This window comes from Canis lupus, chromosome 19 (assembly GCF_003254725.2).
Source record: "Canis lupus dingo isolate Sandy chromosome 19, ASM325472v2, whole genome shotgun sequence".
Taxonomy (NCBI): domain Eukaryota; kingdom Metazoa; phylum Chordata; class Mammalia; order Carnivora; family Canidae; genus Canis; species Canis lupus.
Window position 1 is genome coordinate 5,733,169 of NC_064261.1, and position 20,300 is coordinate 5,753,468.

Sequence of the window (20,300 nt, forward strand, 5' to 3'; positions counted from 1 at the left end):
TAATGTTTATGATTCTAATGATATTAGTAAACTAAGAATCTTCATTTCCCTTTGCACTTAGCATTCTCTAAATTTTGTCATCAAGCAAGTAAACAAAAATTAAATAACATTGGAACCATAAAGAACTAGACATCCTTTTAATAATCAAACCACTATAATGAATAAAAGTAGCCTTTCTCAGTGAATAATAAGTAATGTACCATTATGGGTATATAAAACAATTTAAGAGGTTCTTTTATTGAAAATAGTAAGATGAAATTTGTATTTTCAGTGTGGTAATCTTTGCATTAATGATTTTAAATCTGTGATAGGTAATACTGCTGTCATTTCAGCATGAGTCAGGAAGTGGCACCAAACTACATGTGTAGTTATTGTTTTTTTCTCTACTTTGCATCTGTCATAAAATTTAAAAATTCCAGTTTATGTATCGAAGATGAAATAGCATGTGTAAAGTACTTGTGCTGAGTACCAAATTATGATGGCTGCCTAAAGGAAGAACATGGTTATCTCAAGAAAGAAAAGAAAAAAATTGTGAGTTTGTAGTTGAGTTAGATGTTTTTTTTTTTTTTTTTTTTTTTTTTTTTTTTTTTTTTTTTTTTATGGAAAGAACTTTACTTAAAAAATAAAATAAAAATGGGGGCGCCTGAGTGGCATATAGGTTGTGTCAGACCCTTGGTTTCAGCTCAGGTAGTCATCTCAGGGTCATGAAATCAAGTGGTGTGTTAGACTTGAGCTCAGTGCAGAGTTGGCTTGGATTTCTCCTCTCCTTTGCCCCTCCACCATCTCTCTTACTCTCTTAGATAAATAAATAAAACATAAATAAATAAATAAATAAATAAATAAATAAATAAATAAATGAATGATTTTGGTGATTGACCGAGTCTAAAGATAATTTTTTGATAAAATGAACCAGTGTGATTGACACTAAAAGAAAAATAAATGACAGTATTTATTACCAATAAGAAATTGTGAGCTTTTGAGTAAAAATTAGAATTTAAAAATCTTGTATCTTGTGTGAGCTTGGCAATTTCAAATATTTAAAAACTTTGGGGATGCAATGGGTAGTGATATTAATAAATATGAATTTTTCATATTTCATACTGTGCAAAAATTTGGAAAATGTGTAGAACTCAATGAAACTATATTTTCAAAATAAGTGATGTATGATGTTACAAAACGATGTATGGGTACATGATTCACTCAAAGTGCAATATATACCAATGGATTATAATGCAAAAGAGTACCAAAATTTATTGGTATGGTTTCAGCTCCCATATTGCTATCAACTTTTAGGAAACTATCACTAGTTAAATTTTGATGAAAATACAAGAAAAATATCCACGATTACTTAAAAAGGTCATTACTAACTTTTCCAACTACATGTCAATAATTGATAAGATTTCCTCCATATACATCAAACAAAACAATATATTGGATACAGAATCAGATACGAAAATCCACCTGGCTTCTATTAAAACAGAGTAAAAGAGATATGCAAAAATATAAAACAACACTCCCCTTCTCACTACTTTGTTTTAGAAAATATAATTATTTTTAATAAAACTTTCTTATACAATGACGATTATTCATGGTAGTTATATTTATTATTGTTATTCTTATTATAATAAATGAGTACCTTAAACAATTCTGCTTTAATATTAAAATGGGAGATAATGATAGTTATGACCTACATAAACAAAAGGTTTTGTGGGTCTTCAGTAAGTTACCAGAATGTAAAGGTGTTCTGATACCAGAAAGTTTGGTAACTGTTCAGTTAGATGGATGGTAGGAAGTCACATCCTGCAATATATCCCATACCTAGTTAAGTTCACATATATAATGTTTAAATTAAATCTCATAAGCCATTCCAAATTTTTGCTGCCTTTAGGTAATGTTCATTTTCTGTTCCTTCCCTTTAAAACTGGGTATTTTTTACTTCGAATTTTGTTAATATTTCTATTTTGTCATTAAGATTACTGTTTTAGGAGTTAATAAGTGATTCATAGTATCCAAAAAAGAAATGTTTTATATATTTTTGATTTAGTTTTCCTGAACTTAGGCAGTGCTATAGCAGCACTACATCATCTTCTACTAAGATGGTAAACAGAACGGTGAGGAAGTTTATTATACCCTGGAGGTGCGTTGCCAACAATGAGCAGGTGATGATAGAGGACAACAGAGAGCATAAAATATTTAGTAGTGCCACTTGTTTTGCCCATTTGGGAAATCAGTATTTTAACAATTGTATTTTACAATACCCAGGATTATGAGTCTACTGTGTTAAGAAAATAAGAGTTTATAGAAGTGGAGACTGAAAATACCAAGTGTATAAAACTTCTTAAAGTATACAGTCAATGCCACTAGCAGAAGCTAAACTGGCAATGATGCTCCTGCTTTTCACCTCATACACATTGCATTTTCCTTATAATATTTGATATCCTTCCGACAACATATTATCAAGTAATGTGGTTCTGTGTTATTTAGGCTGTTTTTAAAAATCTAGGCTGAAAGACAAGTATTTATATTTTACCAAGGGTATTTTTTTTCAGATCATTTCACTTTTTTGTGTCACAAATTCTTATCTTTAATATAATTATTATTTTTAGGATGCTTTATGTATATAAAATTATATAAAATATATTCTTTGTAAGTTAAATCTAACAGGAATTTACTTGATTACTATAATAATTTGCAAACACACATATGTAATGAGTGTATTCTCTGTAGTATATATGAATTGAATAATAATTTATGTCGATATATCTTTTTCATTTTTGAAAAGCACAGTTCACCATTTGTACTATTTACTCTTGTTTTTATAAATACTTTATTTTTTTTAAGATTTTATTTATTTATTTGACAGAGATAGAGACTACAAGCAAGGGAATCAGCAGGCAGAGGAAGAGATAGAGTAGGCTTCCTAGCAGAGAGTTCAATGCAGGGCTCCATGCCAGGACCCTGGGATAATGACCTGAGCCAGAAGGCAGACACTTAACTGACTCAGCCACCCAGACATGCCTATAAATACATTAAATGCCATTTTTAAACAATAGACTTAAATCTTAAAATATTTTAATAATGAAATAAGAAAAATGAAAGAAGTCATAAGAAAAAAATACAACAATTTGGATCAGTTGACCTATATACAAGTTTGAACTTCATGGGTCTACTTAAACGCAGATTTTAAAAAAAAAATATAGTATACTACATAGTATAGTACTATAAATGTATTTTCTCATCATTATTATTTTCTTAATAACATTTTCTTTCCTCTAGCTTATTTTGTTGTAAGAATAACAGTATATAATATATATAACATGGGAAATAGGTGTTAATTGACTGTTTATATTACTGGGAAGGCTTGCAGTCAATAGTAAATTTATACCTGAATTTTTTACAATACCTGGGTGGCAGGGGGATGGTATCAGTGACTCTAATCCCTGTGTTGTTCAAGGGTCAACCGTTATTTATAATCTTAGGGGTAATAATGTTGTCATCTAATTTTTTTAAGCTAGAAAAGTGAAATAAATAATGAAGAGCCAAAGAATAAACTGACTTATTTGATATAGGCTGTGCTAAATAGATTTCAATTTTATCTAGCCAATATTGCATAATTCATTACTCATCTTTTTATATTGTGGATTATAAATACCCATCAAAATTTCCCCTTACTATATACTTCTCTGAGTCCTGATAAATGTATAGTCATGTAACTGCCACCACAACCAAAATATAGAACAGATTAATTCCACTCACTTCCACCCAGATTCTTCCCTAACCCTAGTGTTGAACACTTCACCACTCTCAGCTCCTCGAAACAACTCATCTGTTTCCAGCCCGTACAGTTTTGCCTTGTCCAGAATGTCATACACAGGGCATCATAAAATAAAATCTGATCACATGCTCAGATCTTGTAGTCTTTAGTGTTTGTTCTCGTTCACTTAACATAGTGCATTTGAGATTTATCTAGGTGGCTGTGTATACCAAGAGTAATTTATTTTCATTACTGAATAGCATTCAGTTTTGTGGAGGTACTTCAATTTATTCATCTGCTCACCAGTTAAAGGAAACTTGGGTTAGATCCAATTGGGGGCAGCTGCAAATAACAATGCTGTAAACATTTCTGCATAAGATTTTTCCATGAACAAAAGTATTCATTTTGCTTTGCTAAACACTTCTGAGTGAGAGTGGTTAGTAATTTTATGTTAAACCTTATGACATCTTCAAAATACGTTCCAAAGTAGTGATACCATTATACATTTCCCTCAGCATTGTATGGGAGTTCCAAGTGCTATGCATCCTTCCTAATGTACAATTATAAGCTTTATTTTTCTACTATCACTTTAGCCATTCAAATATTTGTGTAATATATCCTATTGTCATTTTTTTGTGTGTTGCTCTGCTATGAAATGATATTGAGCATCTTGTGGTTTTTCCTAACCAGACAGCTTCTTAGTTAAGTGTGTATTCAATTTATTTACCAATTTTTTTAAAGATTTTATTTATTTATTCATGAGAGACAGACGAGAGAGAGAGAGAGAGAGAGAGGCAGAGAGAGAAGCAGGCTCCATGCAGGGAGCCCAATGTGGGACTCAATCCTGGGTCTCCAAAATCAGGCCCTGGGCTGAAGGCAGCGCTAAACCACTGAGCTACCTGGGCTGCCCCTTATTTACCAAGTTTTTTTTTTATAAATTTATTTTTTATTGGTGTTCAATTTACCAACATACAGAATAACACCCAGTGCTCATCCCATCAAGTGCCCCCCCCCCAGTACCCATCACCCTTAATTGGATTTTGTTTTCTAATTCTTAAGTCTTGAAAGTTCTTTATATATGGTCATTCTGTGGCTTGGTTTTTCATATTTTTATGTTTTATTTTATTTATGTATTTATTCATGAGAGACACAGAGAGAGGCAGAGACATAGGCAGAGGGAGAAGCAGGCTCTACATCAGGAGCCCAATGTGGAAGTCCATCCCAGGACTCTGGGATCACACCCTGAGCGGAAGGCAGATGTTCAACCTGTTGAGTCACCCAGGCATCCCAGCTTTTCATATTTTTAATGGCATTTATCACAGAACATTTAAATCTAATGAAATCCAACCTTTATTCTCTTTTGGATATAGTACTAATGGTGTTGGTTCTAATAAATCTTTCCTAAGCAATAATTTTAAAAATTCCTCCTACATTTTCTTCTAAACTACTTATACTTGCAGCCTTTATGTCTATGCCTTAATCCATTTTCAGTTATTTTTTTTTGCAAAAAATATTTAGAAGAAAATGCTTGTGATTTGGGTATGACCAAGATTTCTTACATGTAATACCAAAAACATGGTCCATAAAAGCAAAATTGATAAATTTGACTTCATACATTTAAAGCATACTGGTTTTTGATAAACACTTTACTTTTTTTATTTTGTTTTAATTTTTATTTATTTATGATAGTCACAGAGAGAGAGAGAGAGGCAGAGACACAGGCAGAGGGAGAAGCAGGCTCCATGCACCGGGAGCCCGACGTGGGATTCGATCCTGGGTCTCCAGGATCGCGCCCTGGGCCAAAGGCAGGTGCTAAACCGCTGCGCCACCCAGGAGTCCCTGATAAACACTTTAAAAAGAAAAATCAAACAACCCTGATTTGGAGAAAATATTTGTATATTATATATCTCAAAACTTATCAAAATATACAATTTTAATATATGAAGTCTATTGTTTGACAAACCTCAATAAATGTGTTTAAAAACAGAATATAAACAATAAATCCACACTTACCATGCTATTTGTTGTCCACTTTTACATAACTCTTATTACAACAGGGTAGAATTCCTATTGAAAGTAAGTCAGGGCAGCCTGGGGTGCTCCGTGGTTTAGCGTTTGCCTTTGGCCCAGGGCTTGATCCTGGAGTCCTGGGATCGAGTCCCACATCGGGCTCCCTGCATGGAGCCTGCTTCTCCCTCTGCCTGTGTCTCTGCCTCTCTCTCTCTCTCTGTCTCTCATGAATAAATAAAATCTTTAAAAAGGTAAATAAAAAAGTAAGTCAGATAGAATGTGCTCTTTTTTAATAACCTCTAGTGATTTCCCATATTATTCAAAATCCTTCAATGGCCTAAATTTCCTACATCATTGGTTCTTAATGTACTGACCCCCCAGAGAAATTTGTAGGGATATTTTTGTGTTACCAATGATTGTGAAAATCAACTGGCCCTAGTACAATACTACACATTCTACAATGTTTAAGGAAGTCCCACAAAATTACTTTGGTCATACTCCCTACAATATTTGGATTTTCTGCTAGGCATTCATTAAGATAAAAAATCTTGAACCTAAAACTCAACTCTATTCTTGAATAAGCACTAAGTTTCTTCAAATGGTTTTAACATAAAATAAATGCTCTAGAAATGCAAATCTCATAAAAATATAAGAAGGATTTTGTTTTGCTGAGAATTTTTCCAGGTTTTCTAACCATTTTAAAAGGTTACATCACAGAAAATAACCCTAGACATCTGAAGTATTTCAGTCATCATCAGTGCAAAATACCTGGATCAGCTCTGTATTTATAGCTGTCACATTCACACTTGTTCTACAGAGGGGTGCATATATCTGATACTAACATCACATCTCTCTTAAGTGTGGGCTTGCACAGTGACTTCCCTCCAAAAAGTGCAGTATACAAGTGGAGAAAAAATAGTAACTTTACAGTGGAGTAACACGAGAAGCACTACTAGGTCATCCAGATAATGAAGGTTAATATCAACAGTAACAGGTGATATTGATAGCATGTATCTTTGATATGGAGTAACTGAGAATGGCATTTTATGTCTATGATTTTCCTCCCTGAAAATGAGTGGGAAATATCAGAGAGGGAGACAGAAATGAGAGACTCCTAACTCTGGGAAATGAACAACGGGTGGTGGGCAGGAGGTTGGGGTGAGTGCGTGAAGGGAACTGAGAGGGGCATTTGTCGGGATGAGCACTGGGTGTTACACTATATGTTGGCAAATTGAACTCCAATTAAAAAATACACAAAACAAAACAAAACAATTTTTCCTCCCCCAAATCCATAAGCCTAACATTGAGGGAAAACAACAACAACAAAAAAAAAAAAAAAGCTAAACAAACAAAAAACTAGGGAATCCACATTGAAGGACAGCCTATAAAATACCTTATCAGGGATCCCTGGGTGGCGCAGCGGTTTGGCGCCTGCCTTTAGCCCAGGGCGCGATCCTGGAGACCCGGGATCGAATCCCACGTCGGGCTCCTGGTGCATGGAGCCTGCTTCTCCCTCTGCCTGTGTCTCTGCCTCTCTCTCTCTCTCTCTCTCTGTGACTATCATAAATAAATAAAAATTTAAAAAAATAAAAATAAAATACCTTATCAGTATTCCTTAAAACTATCAAGCTCATCAAAAAGTCTAGCAAAATGTCATAGTCTATAAGAACCTACAGAGACATAATGACAGCAGAGAAAATAATTATTGAATGTTGAGTGGGATCACAGAACAATAAAGAGGATTATATATATTACTGAGATGAGTTTTTGAAGTTATTAAAAGTTTATTTGCTTATTTTATCCTCAAGGTTTGATCGAAATATGTCATTTTATTCTTTATATCGTAGTTCAAAATACTTATGTTTTTGCGATTATTACTTACACAATTCACCCTTGATGCTGACTTTCTTCTGTAACAGTCACATTATAGAAAGAATACTACTTCTCCTGTGATATGAACATGTCAGAGCTGAAAGATTTAAAATAAACCAAGCAGTTACATATTTCAAACATACCAAAGCAAAAACAGTGCAGGAGAAACTTGGGGCATCATTTATTATTTTATTTTATTTTATTTTATTTTATTTTATTTTATTTTATTTTATTTTATATTTTATTTTATTTTATTTATTTTATTTTATTTTTTATTTTTTATTCTATTTTAGATCATTCTGAAGTTAAAATTAAAATCCTTCACTGTTAAAATTTATACATTGGTTTGTTGCTGTTTTCAGCAAAAGCATAGAGAAATTTGGTGTACAAGGATAAGTAATTTGAAAAATAGTTTCAATGTTACATACGTAAAATAATCTTATACTTCTCTGTAGGATAATTGAGTGGAAGTTATCACCCAGGCATGCATGCCAGCACATTAACACATATAAACATATGCAATTTTGGACACTCATTATGCATTAATCTGAATAATAGTCTGATGCTGACTACAAGGTTATAAGAGTTTGTTTGCTTGTTTTTTGGACATCCCCAAATGCTAGGATTTGGGGCATTTATAATCTGTGGAACCACAAGCCTGAATCTACAGTCTACTTTGATTTCCATTGTGGAGAGCAAGTGAATCAGGTTTTCTGATATGTATGTTAATAATGGCACTTAAACATAGAGGAGTTTATGGTTATAATGTTCAGGAGGTAATCCCACAAAAGGGAGAGGGAAATAATAAATTACCAATATAAAAAGTGAGTGGTGCAGGACATCTCTACAGATCCAGAGACATTAAAATCACAATAGGGAGGGAGGCCTGGGTGGCTTAGTTGTAGAGCATCTGCCTGTGGCTCAGGTCGTGCTCCCGCGGTCCTGGGATCCAGTCTCCCATCCTTCTCCCTCTGCCTAGGTCTCTGCCTCTCTCTGTGTGTTTCTCATGAATAAACAAAAAGATCTTTAAAAAATGACCATAGGGAATATTATGAACAACTCTATACATGTCAATTCAACCATTTAGGTCAAATGAAAGGGTTTCTTAGAAACCGAAACTGCCAAAACTCACCCAAAATGAAACAGAAACTCTGAACTGTACAATAATTATTAAACATGTTAAATTCATCATTAAAAATGTTATGAGATACAAATCTCTAGAATGAGAGGGTATCACTGGAGGACTCTAAAAACATTTAAAAAAGGAAGCCACTAATTCTATCTACTATCTTCCACAGATTTGAGCTTTTTTTGAAGAATACAGATATAAAGCTTCTCAACAAAGTATTATAAGCAAACCCAATCCATTAGCATGAAAATTAATAATATTCTACAACCTTTAACAATATACAAATGGTTCAAAATTCTCATATACAATCAACATTATTGCTAGAACTAAGAAGAAAAAATATAAAAATATAAAATCTATCAACTTTGATGCAGAAAAAAAAAACATTTATCTGTATTAAACATACATTTATGGCAAGATGTCTCCACAAAATAGATGTAAAAAAATTTTTTAACCTGAGAACAGATGTTTGCAGAAAACCTACAGCTAACATTACACTTAATGGTGAAAGGTTAAGTTATTTTATCCTAAGTTTGGGAAAAAGGCATTAATGTCCTTATATTCAACACCATAGATGAAGTCCTACATAGCATAAAAGGGAAGAAAATGAAATAAAACTTATCCATATAAGGAAAGAAGAAAAAACACTGCTCTTATTTGTAGACAATAAGATTGTATATTGAGAAAATATTAAGGAAGTAAAAAATCATTTTTTAGAACTAATAAGTGAGTTGAACATCATCTCGGGAAGATCTACATAAGTGAAGCAATCATATACCGTGTTTGTGGACTGCAATATTCCACATAGTCAAGATGTTAATTCTTCTCAAAGTGTCCAGTAGATTTAGTGAAATTTTAATCCAAATTCTAAAAGGTTTTGTAGACTTTAAGAAGCTAGTACTAAAATCTACATTAAAAGGCAAGCGAAATAGTTAAAAACAATTTTGAGAAAGAGAAATAAAATCACAATACCCAACTTTAAGTGTTACTATAATGTTACAGTAATTAAGATAAAAAATTTTTGGAAAAAAACACACACACACACACACACACAGATCATGGAACAGAAAAGAGAGTCGTGAAATAGACCCATACAAATATAGCCATTTGGTTTTACAAAGATGCAAGCCAATTCAACAGAAAATGATAATATTTAAATAATATTAGCAATGAAAAGGGGTAAAGTATTGATACTTGCAACAACAGATGAATCTGAAATTCATTCTGCTGAGTGAAAGGAATCACTCTCAATATGTTACATACTATATGATTCTATTTTTATGACATTCTCGGTAATTATTGTGATGGAGAACAGTCTAGCGGTTGGCATGGGTCAGGATGAGAAGAAGGTTTAACTACAAAAAAGGGATGCATAGAAGCGGCCTGGGCACTGATGCACCTGGTTTGTATCCCCACTTGGTAGCAGTCACGTGAACGTATACATGTGTTAAGTTCACAGGCCTGTACCTCCCCCAAAAATTCAACTTTATGCTAATTTTAAAAAGCAAAATTCTAAAATGAGAACATGGTTTCAACGAAAGAAGTGCATAGGGCTAAAATACATAATTACCAATAAGAAAAAAAAATAATAAAAATAAAAATAATTACCAATAAGGATATTATTTTTACTATAGTCATTTTTACAGTACATTTCTGTTATAGTAGTAATAGTAAACTCAATAGAGTTTATAAAGCCTATAATAACACAACTCAGTTTATCCTTGTTTGCATTTCCAACTGTGCACTGGCAAGCAGCTCAATCTCTTCTCTTACTTGGGGTCATGACAATATACTTTCCTTGGGTACCATTCACATTTGTCCAGGGTTAAAAAAAAAAAAAAAAAAAAAAAAAAAACACAACTCTGCAGAAGACTGATCAGCTAATCACCCAGATGAAGCTTCTGTATTTTCCTGTGCTACATGTGAGGTTGCTTTCTGTCTCTGCAGTGGTAAAAGTCAAACTCTATAGCATTACTACCAATTTAGTCCTAAGGAGAGCACATATGTCTCTGCAATAATTTTTTTTCTAATTTACATTTGTTATACAGCTTTTTCCTTCGGCCATGTTGAGGGGAGCGTTTGGTGTGGTTTTCTATTCTCTAATTTGCTTTTGTTCCTTCAGGATCCCTTAATTCTCCACCTTCTTCTTTCTTTCCAGTCACTTCTACATGTCTATACATTATTGTTCCTTTTCTTTTCTTTTTGAGATTTTGTTTATTTACTCATGAGAGACACAGAGAGAGAGGCAGAGACACAGGCAGGGAGCCCGATGCGGGACTTGATCCCAGGACCCTGGGGTCATGCCCTGAGCCCAAGGCAGATGCTCAACCGCTGAGCCACCCAGGCGTCCCTATTGTTCCTTTTCTGTTTACTACCTAATCTCCCAGGAGCTACTGATATTTATGACTTCCAACTTAGTTATTATCGTTGTTCAAATGGTTTCCCTTTATCTCCTGCTGAGACCCACCAGGTCTCAGAAAAACTTATTTTTGTTTTTTGTTTTTTTTTTTTTGTTTTTTTTTAGTAGCAAAAGGAACTTTTCTTTCTGGGATGATTTTGTCTAAGTCCCATCTCCCTTGAGCCCTTGCATCCCCACTTCTTTTTTCATGCACTCACTTCAGATTCCATGCATTCTCAACTCAGAGCTCTGATATAAGCCATTGCTGGAATATCATGTTTATTTATCCTTTTAGATATAAATTGAGGATTATAGTAATCTATCTCCTGATATGCTGAGGCATGGGCTATGGTTAGTTTTATTTTGTCCTCCTTGTTGATCAGTATGATTTTATGGCTAATATGCAGAGAAACTCAGATTTAGCAAATTTTAGAATGACCTAGAAGGCAAAGACATAACTTTTTTTATTGGAGCAGCATTCTTGTTCATTTTTAAAAATTTAAAAAATATAAAAATGAAAAGTAAAACCAACTTTAGAGATAAATGTTGTGAATATTTTGATGCTTATCTAGTATTTCATGACAAAATGTACAGATGTAAATTATACATATATAAATTTATTTTTCATAACGTATTCTGTCACACAACTTTTGAGTATTTTTTCTTTTTTTTTAAAGATTCTTATTTATTTGTTCATGAGAGACAGACAGAGGGAGAGACACAGGCAGAGGGAGAAGCAGGCTCCCTCAAGGGAGCCTGACATGGGACTCGATTCCGGGACCCCAGGATCATGCCCTGACACTGAGCCACCCAGGCATCCGAGGAATTTTTTCTTAATGCCATATATTTAGAATATTCCTATGTTGTTGTAACATTTTTCAGCATGCTTTTCCGTATTATTTTATCAAATGTATCATACAGATGTTACTTATCATAGATCTCTACACATCAATATGCTTATGCACATTATCTAAAAGTAGTTTTAATGTTATTATAAAACAAACACAGAATACCAAAATATATAAAGATTTATTCTCAAGTTCCAAAGGTAATCAATACTGCTTTTCTTAGTGGCCAAAGTAGCTATATTTATTATTAAGAGATGGTTACAAAAAAAAAAAAAAAAAAGAGAGAGATATGGTTACCTATCTTGTTGGTCATTACTACTTATGATGGTGTATGTGGAATGCTTTATTCTACAAAAGATACCTTTGGAAAAACTAAGGAAAAGTCCATAAAATTGTAGCAATTACCACTGCTGTAGAATTTTAAGAATGGATAAATTCTGCTGAGTTGCTGGGTTCATTATACCATCTGTTCAATCTATTTGTCAAACAATCTGTTTTAATAGATTACTAAATGTGTCTCCAAAAAGCATATCCTACCCTCAATAAGACACAGAAGATTTCTTAGTGCATAAACAATTTTGTTACTATTTCATTAATGTAAACCCAGAATACGGCAATTAGCTCAGGCCTGATAAAATTAATATTCTTAATATCTTTAAGTAGATAGCCAATAATGTATTTACTTCTTTGTTTCTTTTCACCGTGTGAAGACTCATTTTCCGTTATATTACATCTGCTGTGAATATTCTATTTTTCGCACGAAGCAGTTCTATCTAAGTCACAGTTCTGCTTTCCAAATCTCATTGGAGAGGATGTTTTGAGAAAAAGCTCTGACACTGGTACACTGAAATATGGGACATAGAGTTAAATCGTGTTCCTTTTCCCACTTGAATCTGCGCCTAACAAAGATCCTGGGCTGCGTGTGTCTCTCTCAACAATCTTGAGCACACAATGAATTTTTACAAAAGGGTATAATACATTTTAATTCAAAATATTGAGTTACTTTATTAGGCATTGTATTATTTTTCTATGGCTGCCGTAACAAATTAACATAAACTTCCTGACTTAAAAAAATAGAAATTTATTTTATCACAGTTTTGGAGGATAAAAGTCTGAAATTAATTTGCCAGCAGGGCTGTGGTTCCTCCAAAGTTTCTATGGATATGTCCTTCCATCTTCCAGATTCTGGTGGCTCTGGGGATTTCTTAGTTTGTGGCTACATAAAACCAGTTTCTGACTCTGTCACATAAATGGAATAAATCTCTCTTGATAATTATGTACAATTTCTGTTGGATGACATTTGCGGATATATTTTATTGAGAATTTTGCATCTAAGCTCATGAGACATACCCGTCTCTACTTTTCCTTTCATGGAATGACTTTGGTTTTTGTACTAGGATAATGCTGGCATCACAGAATCAGAAAGTGTGGCCTCTGCTTTTATTTTCTGAAATGGGACTTAGGGAATTAGTATCATTTCTTCCTTAAATGTTTGATAAAATTCAGCGGTGGCTCCATTTGGGCCTGATATTTGCTTTTTTTTTTTAGAAAGTTGTTAGCTATTGATTCAATTACTTTAAAAATATAGTCCTATTCACAGTTTCCATTTATCCTTGCATGAATTCTGGCAGTTTCTGTCTTTCAAAGAACTGGTCCTTTTGATTTAAAGTATCTAGTTTATGGACATGGAGTTCATAATATTTCCTTTTTATCATTCTAGTATCCACTGAATCCGGAATGATGCCCTCCCTTTCATTTCTGTTATCAGCAATTTGTGTCTTCTCCGTACTTGAATAGCCTGGTGAAAGTTTGAATTTCCCCACATACCATAGTCTTCAGACTCCTATTTTAAGGCCTTGAGGAACAAAGGTTTAGAAACATGTTTTGATGGGAATGTTTTGGAATTATATGATTTAAATGAGATATAAACATGAGTACTTATTAAATTTCCTATCCCCCCCCCCAAAAAAATAAATTTCCTATCCCTTACTTTGCTTCCCATTCTTTTCCACAATTTACTGTCCCAGCCTCCTTGTAATTAGTTTTATTTATGCCTCCTCACTGAAGACACAATTCATTCTATTTCCTAAGATATATTCATGGCTGACAGTGCTTGTGCTCAAGCTCCTCTAGACCCTCCATTCAGTGAGGTTAGGAATTAGTCACCCTTTTAGAGACTAATTTTCTTGCCTCCTGTCAGATTTCTTTTCTCATGAAATAATAAAATATGTTCTGCTATTTTAATATGAATTCAAACATCACTGTAAGCAGCAATTTCAATGCTCAAATACTTCTAATAGCCCAGGGTAACCTTTTATGAGTTCAACAAAGGAGAAATATGTACTTTTGGTGGAGTTTTATTTTATATTTATTTACCAATAGCGGGAGTGCATAGGCGACTATGCTTTCTTTGCTTATAGATGTGATTTAATCAAAAGTCAAGGCACCTGCTTGTATTCATGAGTCCCTTCAGGCCAGGGTCGTGTGGGCATTCTAGGGACAGTGGAGTCACTCCTGCAATTTAAAAATATCACAATACCTTCCATTTTACCCATTCTATTAGGTGTTTTCTGAATATAGAGTTTTTGTTTTGATTTGGGTTTTGTTTTAGGATTTTTCTTCCTCTACTTCTTCTCAAATTAGCACCTGTGTTAAGAGGAAAGTTCACCTGGCTCTACTGCAAAGAGAAAGTGGCTTTAGATCCACGTGTCTGTCCTTTTTCTGTCCTATGGGTCTTTGGTAATGGCTGTAGCAATGTATTATGCTAAATACTAGGTCCCCTGCCAACTTTAACTGGGTAGCCCTTGTTGGCACTGCCAGACTTCTGTGATACAGTCACAACCTCTATTTATTTATGTCTTAAATCATCCCATCTCTCCATTTTTAGTCACCTTCCCCATTCCCGTGATAAAGGACCTTTACAATGGCAGGTCTACTGACTCTCTGTGTCTCCCACAGGCAGCAACAGAGGAAAAACTCTTATTTAAATACAGGGGCTTGGGGATCCCTGGGTGGCGCAGCGGTTTGGTGCCTGCCTTTGGCCCAGGGCGCGATCCTGGAGACCCAGGATCGAGTCCCACATCGGGCTCCCGGTGCATGGAGCCTGCTTCTCCCTCTGTCTGTGTCTCTGCGCCTCTCTCTCTCTCTCTGTGACTATCATAAATAAATAAAAATAAAAAAAAATTTAAAAAAATAAATAAATAAATAAATACAGGAGCTTAGAGAATTGTGGACGCAATCCCTGGTGGCACACGCCTCTGTTGAGCCTGCCCCAGATTATCGCACACACACTCTAAAAACCAGGCTTCTCCACAGAATCCAAAACGAGAACAGGGATAATGTCTTCTTATTCTATTTCAATCAGACAGCCAAAGCAAAATATCACAAATTAGGTGTCTTAAACAACAGAAATGCATTTCCTCACAGTTCTGAGGCTGAAAGTCCAAGTTCAAGATATCAGCAGGGTTGATTTCTTGTGAGGCTTCTCTCCTTGGCTTATCAAAGGCCTCCTTCTTGCTGTCTCTAGATTGTTGTAGATGGCTTTCCCTCCATGCAAGTGTACAAGTGGTCTCTCTTTATGTGTTATAAATTTTTCATATTGGGCAGCCTGGGTGGCTTGGTGGTTTAGCACCACCTTCAGCCCAGGGCCTGATCCTGGAGACCCGGGATTGAGTCCCAAGTAGGGCTCCCTACATGGAACCTGCTTCTCCCTCTGCCTGAGTCTCTGCCTCTGTGTGTGTGTGTGTGTCTCATGAATAAATAAATAAAATATTAAAAAAAAAATGTTTTCATCTTATAAGGTCACCAATGGTTTGGGGCCCATCCTAATGGTCTCATTTTAAGTTAATTATCTGTTTAAAGGCCCCATCTTCAAATATAGTCACATGCTGAGGTCCTGATTAGGACTTCGGTATATGAATTTGGGAGAAAATAATGCAATGCATAACATCTATGTATATATGTATCTAGCTATTCATTCATCCATCTATCATCTATCTAATCATTTCTACTCTACCCCAACTGCAGGCTTTTGGATCTAAAAAGGACCTTTTCATTTCACCTACCTCCATTCCTTTTTTTTTTTTTTTTTTTTTGGTCTCACTCTAAGAATCACTAAATTTTTAAAAACTCCCCTTTTCTTCCTCTTGATTTCCTGTGTCATAGCTTCCTCTTTCCCATCACTTGGGGACTTGGACATAGGAGAGTTTGAAGTATACACTGACAATATTATGGTACTTATGTATCTCCTCTTCTTACAAATAGAACATCATAAAAAAAACAAATAGAACATCATATATATGTAATAATAAAATATTTATAATTATATATAATAGTCCTTGTATTTATACAATATTTCTGATACTTGCTGAAATAATATAAATAGTGGAAAACAAATATATTAGCAATCTACAAAACAGAGTAAACTGCAGCTATGAATTATAAGTAAGCAAGAAAATGATATTTTAAAACATTTTAGTGCTTTTAACATTTTTAAAACCCCAACGATTCTTTGCTTTATAATGTGAAAAAGCACTATAGATTATATCAAATAATTCTTCAAATCTCAAGAGGAATTACACATTTTCCCCTTGAGTAGATAAATGTTCATCTTAATCTCCTGGGTATGGTTTTCTGTAGTAATCTCCACTTTTCCCACATCTCAATGGTATCTTTAAACATAGTTTAAAGTTTTTAATACACTGTGAATTTCAGTAATTGAGTTTGCCTCAAACACTGAATTACATTATGTGAGAATATGTACAAGGAGGATTAAAAATAACAAAGAGGATTTAAAATACATAAAGCTATCAGATCTAACTCTACCTCAGAATTTTCATCTTTATTGTTAAGTTGTTAATATTGTGCAAATGCCTTAAACCTACTGTAGCTTAATAAGAAAAATATTCTCATTCTGTTAAGGATAAAATTAACTCAGCTTAAATGATAGCGATTCATTTAACTAAGAATAATTTGACTATAAACTTAGAGAAAATATAATTTCAAAATGGGTAAGTTTTTGAATCCAGACTAATGTTAAACCAAATAGACTTTACCCAAGAAGACAGATTGAAGTCACAATGATCATTCTATATTGTAGTAGTAATTTATGTGTAAAATATTTGTTTACTATTTTTAATATATTACCAAACATTCCTAGATTTTACATAGCACTTTAAATGTACCTAAACCATAAAAGATGCAAAATCATACAGATTATTTATTCTTTACCTATTTTTAAAGTAAAGACTCATCATAATTGGGTATGGGAATCAAAAGAGTTAATCACAGTTTAATAAAAGATAATAGAGTTTTCAACATCCTATAAATGACCAACAAGGAATCATTTGTACCAAGGTGTGTCATATTCAATTCTTGTTGCAACATAGATGTATATTGATAGATAGATAATGGATGGATAGATAGATAGATAGATAGATAGATAGATAGATGATAGATAGATGATAGATGATAGATGAGTATAGATGTAAGTAGGCGATAGAAAGATAGGTAGTTAACAAATGACTGGATAGATAAATATTTCAGAAGAAACTGAAGCACTATATTCCTTGAAAATATCTTAGGAATTTAGTATTTAGAAATTCTAAATACTTAAATGTGTGAAAATTATAGGAGGAAACAGCCAGGTGCTGGTGAAGTTTTTTTCCCCATGTTTGGAAATTAGAACAGTTTTCATTGAAAAGTAGAAGGATTAGAATGAGTATATAAAGACTAAAATTGGTCATAATAGCATTTACTGATACCCTTTTCTCAATTCCTTAGTTCTGTTAAGAATGCTTTCTGTCAAGTAACTGCTCCCCAATAATGTGAGATCTATTAATTTATAAATGACCATTTCCCCTTAAATGTGTCATTCTTCTTTTTTTTCCTATTGGACTGTTAGTAGTTTTCTTAATCACATAGCACTTCCTTATTAGCAAAATAAATAGGTTTTATATTTTCTTTTGGAATAGCTAGCATCCATAAAAAAAGGCTAGGAAGGAATGTCCACCTTTCTTTTGGGGGCAATTACATAGTTTGTCACCAGCAAGCATGTGCTCTCCAGGCTTCCTGAACTATTGATTGCAGTAATGGGTTTTTCACTGACGTGTCATTTTTCCACAAGACAAATTAAAGATCTCAGGAATAAGACTGACCAATCTCTGCATATGTGTTCTGGAGAATACTGACAGGAGATATCTTATGGCAAAAAAAAAAAAAAAAAAAAAAAAAAAGAAAAAAGAAAAAAGAAAAAAGAAAAGAAAAGAAAGGAAAAGAAAAGAAGAAAAGAAAAGAAAAAAGAAAAGAAAAGAAGAAAAGAAAAGAAAGAAAGGAAAAGAAAAGAAAAGAAAAGAAGAAAAGAAAAGAAAAAAAGAAAAGAAAAAAAAGAAAAGAAAAGAAAAGAAAAGAAAAGAAAAGAAAAGAAAAGAAAGAAAAGACAAGAAAAGAAAAAAAGAAAAGAAAAGAAAAAGGAAAAGAAAAGAAAAGAAAAGAAAAGAAAAGAAAAGAAAAGAAAAGAAAAGAAAAAGAAAAACTTCAGAGTACTGTAGAGGTCTTCCAAATCTTACTAAAACAGGGACTTTGACAATGGTTTCATTTTTCTCTTAAATACGTGATTTTTAAAAATGTGTTGTTATATTAAGACTTCTGTTTGTTCAGAGCAGTTTTAGGTTCCCCCAAAATTGAAAGGAAACGGAGGTTTCCCAAACTATCCTTACCCAACACATGTGAAGTCTCCCCCATTATCAACATCCCTCATTGAGGGGTACATTTCTTACAGTTGGTGAACCTACATTGACACAACATAATCACCCAAAGCCCATAGTTCTGACATGATGGTTCACTCCTGGTGTTGTATATGCTGTGGATTTGGATAAGTGTTTACTACCATGTGTCCGTTATTATAGTATGAAACAGAGCATTTTCACTGCCCTAAAATCGCCTTTGCTCCATTTGTTCATCCTTCTCTTCCCTCTTGCTACCTGCAACCCCTACTCTTTTTTATGTTTCCATTGCATTTGCCTTTTCCAGAATGTCATGGAGTTGGAATCATGCAGTGTATAGGTTTCTCAGATGGTCTTCTTTCACTTAGTAATATGCTTTTAAGGTTCCCCCATGTTTTTCATGTCTGATAGCTCATTTCTTTTCGGTACTGAGTAATAGTCCATTGTTAGATATAACAGTTTATTCATCCATTCCTCTAATGAGGGCATCTTGATTGCTTCCAAATTTTGGTAATTATTAATAAAGCTGTTATACACAACCATGTGCAGGTTTTGTGTGGACATCGTAGTTTTTCAAATCTTTCAGGTGAATGCCAGGGAGCATGATTACTGGATCATATGGTTAAGAGTAAACCTCCATACCATCTTCCCAAGTGGCTGTACCACCTTGCATAGTCACTAACAATGATAGAATTCATTCTGTTCCATATTCGCACTAGTATTTAGTGTTCATTGTTCTGAATTTTGGTCAACTAATAGGTGTATAGAGGTGTTTCATTTTAATTTGCATTTCCTTGATGATATGATATGGATTATCTTTCATATGCTCATCTGCCATCTGTATGTCTTTTGGGAGGAGTACCTGTTAAGGCCTATGGCCCATTTCCATGTCAGGTTGTCTATTTAATTTTTGTTGAGTGTTCTTTGTGTGTTTTGGATAATAGTCCTTTATCAGATGTCTTTTACAAATATTTGCTCCCAGTCTACAGCTTAGTCTTCTTGTTCTCTTCTTGGTCTTTCACAGAGCTGAAGTTTGTAAGTTTAATGAAGTGCAGCTTATCAATTTTGTTTTTCATGGATCAAGTCTTCAGTGTTGTACCTAAAAAATCACCATGTCTAAGGTAAACTAACTTTTCTCATATTATCCTAGACTTAGATGTATGTTGTGGTTTGAATTAATTTTTGTGAAGGCTGCAGGGTCTGTATCCAGATTCATTTATTTGTATATGGATGTGTAGTTCTAGCACCATTTGTTGAAAGGATGGTCTGCTCCATAGTACTGCCTTTGCTCCTTTGTAAAAATGAGTCAACTACATTATGTGGGTTTCCTTCTGTGCTCTCCCTTCTGTTCCACTGATTAATTTCCTGTTTTCCACCCCCCAATTTCAAGTTTTTTTAAATACTGTAGGTTATAGTAAGTCTTAAAGTCAGGTAGTATCATCCTCTAACTTTGTTTTTCAATATTTTGGCTATTCTGGGTTTTTGACGCCCCATATAAAATTTAGAATCAATTTGTCCATATATTCACAAAATAACTTGCTGCAATTTTGATTGGGATTGCATTGAA